We start from the raw sequence: 3,442 nt of genomic DNA, 5'->3' as shown, positions 1-3,442 counted from the left end.
TTTACAACACCTGCTGAACTGGGGTTGTTCAAGACCAGGGCTGGAGACCTGTGGCGTACTCAATGTCCCATATGGATTCCTTTATTCTCATACAGTGTATAGAATAATAAAGCAATGAAAAATTCCAGCACAGAACGTTTCATCTGAAAACAGCTTCTTTCCACATAAGAGAATACATGAGAAACACAAATGTGGGAAATGAAATTGCTCAATATCCCCACCCCTCAGCCTAGAATTCAGTCTGGTTTACAAGACCTTACCAACTGTGTCTCCCCCCTATTCCTCAGGCAGAAGACAGCTCTGTGATGTTGGCCCCTCTACAGACAGCACAAAGGATTGAACCCAGCGCCTTCATTAGTGCTGCGTCTGTGCCAATTTGTGCCGTTGAAATTAGCTTTTGTTTCCGAGATATAGCGCCTTATTTTTTCAGGGACACGACGCCGTTCAGTCCCCCCCTTACAACGATGCAGGAGAATCGAACCTGCCTGATTTATTGGTGTTGCATTCATGTCAGTTTGTGCTGTTAAAAGTAGCTTGTGGGAAATGTTTGCTCAACTGCAGAGCATATGCAATGAGCTCTCCTGGATGCTGACTAACTGTCGAATTCCCTACTCTTTCTTTGGGTCTAGTGGAGTTGATTTTTGCTGGCCAGATATGTGGATTAGTGGTTCGGGTTCTTCCTTGAAGTTGAAAGGATGTGGATTCAAATCACAGGTGTGACATTACTGTTGCACCCCCAAGCAAGATGCTTCACCCTAATTGCTCTAATAAAATACCCAACAGTGTAAGATGATGCCCATATAAGTTGTTTTGGAAAAATAAATTAGTAATTAGGGATCCTTTGTTCATTGCTCTACCATTGCTTCATGCCAAGTATCTCAGACTATAACGCACCCCAGCAGTCCCTGTAGAGACTGTAGTAATAAGGTAGACCATTAGTGTCTGCCTGATTTTGTTTAATGGGTCTTTGAAAAGGAAATAATTGTTTTACTTTGGAAGCCAGCATGCTTTGACGCGATAATTCACCGCTGAATACTTTTCCAGCTCTTCCTAATTTTGCATGACTGGGTCCTGTCCTACATGCCTAGCAGATAAATATTCTCCCAGAGAGGCTTTTCTGCTGCAGTGACTCCTGAAACAGAACTGATCTTAATCATTGCTGTCAGAGCAGTACTTTGCAGTAAGAGCTTCTGACAAAACGACAAACAAAAGACAACGACCGTGAGCTGCCGACGATGTGCATTGTTGATGACCTTTAAAAGGGTTAACCTGCAAATGTCAAAGAAACCCTGAAGAGGAGTCATTGTTGGAACCGTATGTGTCATAGTAGTAGTGACCACTTCCAGGTCCGGTAGTCGACTACACCAGCCAGCTATTGTGAAGGTGCTTGAAGCCTTCTCATCCATCGCACAGGCTGTCAGATCCCCCGGAATGACCAGCGCACCCCCAGACCCGCACAGTAATTCTATAGGATTAAAAGTATCCATGCGCTCCGAACAACAATGCCAATGAACATTAAAGTCCCCTGCAAGACGAGAAAAAATAATTTGATGATCCCAGGGAGCATTCTTTGTGCACTGCACGGTCCCATTTCTCTCTGTCAGCGCCACAGACACCAACACATATCCTACAAGCCCTCTCAAGTCAAAAACACACACAAAGCCCGGGTCTGGATTGTTACCCTCTGCACTCCACAAAAACCATCAGCGCAGTCCATCAGCTGCCTCACTCGCATCTTCCTCGTCTCTGTCTTGGCTGTCCCTGGGCCTCCTGCTCCATCACACCTCCCTTACTCTCCCATGCCCCGGCGGCCTACAGCAAGACACGGGCTAAGAGAGGGAAAGTGTGATCTCTGGGACTTCTACAAGGACTGTCCGGGTGATCACAGGGGATAAGCAGAGAGCAATAATTATAATAATTAATTACACTCATAGAGCACTTTCCTGGACACTCCACTCAAAGCGCTTTACAGGTAATGGGGATCCCCTCCACCTCCACCAGTGTGCAGCCCCACCTGGATGATGCGACGGCAGCCAAAGTGTGCCAGTACAAGTACACAATGATTTCAAAAAGGCTAAAAAAGGAGAGAAGCGACACAAAACAGATTTAGATTGTGTAGCACTGAGACACTGAGACAGCCCGAGATGCACATATTACTGGTACGGACGGTATATTTGCCATTACAACAGAATGTAAGATCGGAAGAAAGGAATTGCACAAGTCTGGTATCTTTAAACAAAATGTGTTTGATGTGTACAGCTTGGCTTTCAGATTCAAAAGGGGAGAAAAATGTGTTGTTTTTTTCTTCTGGCTTTCGAAAACACTGGGACGTTGTGAGCAGGGACTTGGAGCAGCGCTGTTTACCAATGGAGAGATAGAACAAAGCTGCTCGGCTGGGGCAGCTGGATCAATGGCCGTGTTGTGCGCCGGGAGAGCCGGGCATTGTGGGAAAAATTCTGGTGCCACTTCGAGTCTGGCGGTAACTGAGATCTCGTCCACATGATGGCCAGAGGGCTTCTTCGTGCGCCCGGAGATGGGAAGGAACCGAGCATCACAGCTCCCTGACGGAGAGGAGCTGTGGGCTTTAAAGGGGGTAGCCTGAATTGAAGTGACCAAGAGGCCTTTTTCTGCTCCCTGATCCCTTGAGTAAGGCACTGGGAAGCAGAGCACAGGCACACTTCCTGTAGATGCAATGACTTATAGTTTCTAATTTCGTTTCCCTTCATAAATAAAATCAAATTATTCACAGCAAGCCTGTCTGCTCTTAAACCGGTGACCCTTTTTAACTTACTGATTTTATCCGTGGTGGCAGCAGCGTTATATAAGAGCATTGCTTGATTGGGTTTCCAGCTTTCATTTTTCATCCGTGCACCGGGAGGTTCAAAGCTAATCCCTCCAGGATGCACTCTTTCATATATCAGTGTGCACATACCTTGATGAGCCTCAGAATGAACGCTTATTAATTAAACTCCATATCTCAAAACACTGCGTGAGGAGAGATTAAAAATAATCCTCACGGATCTGTCGGTTAACTAAGAGGGTTAATTAACGGGACTTTTCGTCATACAAAGATGCGTTGGGTGATTAAATGAAATTTCATTGACCCTTCGTGGTCTGCCATGCTCTCTCTGCCGTCCATCTGCAGAAGTCGGGGGTGAACCCTACCCTTCGTGCCCCGTCCGAGTGGTAGCCCAGCGGCCAGAGTGAGTTCATTCAGCAGCTCACCCAGGTCAGCTGACTCGGGAAGCGTGTGAATGGGGAGAGGAGAGAGCCAGGCTTTCGTCACGGAGCGAGCGGCGAGCGCAGGCTGGCTGCCCCCAGCGCCCGTGGAGAGCGGGTCCCAGTATGGGCTGAACTGGGCAGGGAAGCAGCAACTCTTCCCCCCCCCTCGGCATGGATGAGCCAAACATTTTGAGACGCCGTGGGCTGCAGGTAAGCAAGG

The sequence above is a fragment of the Atractosteus spatula genome, chromosome 28 (genome assembly GCF_055471065.1).
Source record: "Atractosteus spatula isolate fAtrSpa1 chromosome 28, fAtrSpa1.hap1, whole genome shotgun sequence".
Taxonomy (NCBI): Eukaryota; Metazoa; Chordata; class Actinopteri; order Semionotiformes; family Lepisosteidae; genus Atractosteus; species Atractosteus spatula.
This window is presented reverse-complemented; position numbering follows the sequence as displayed.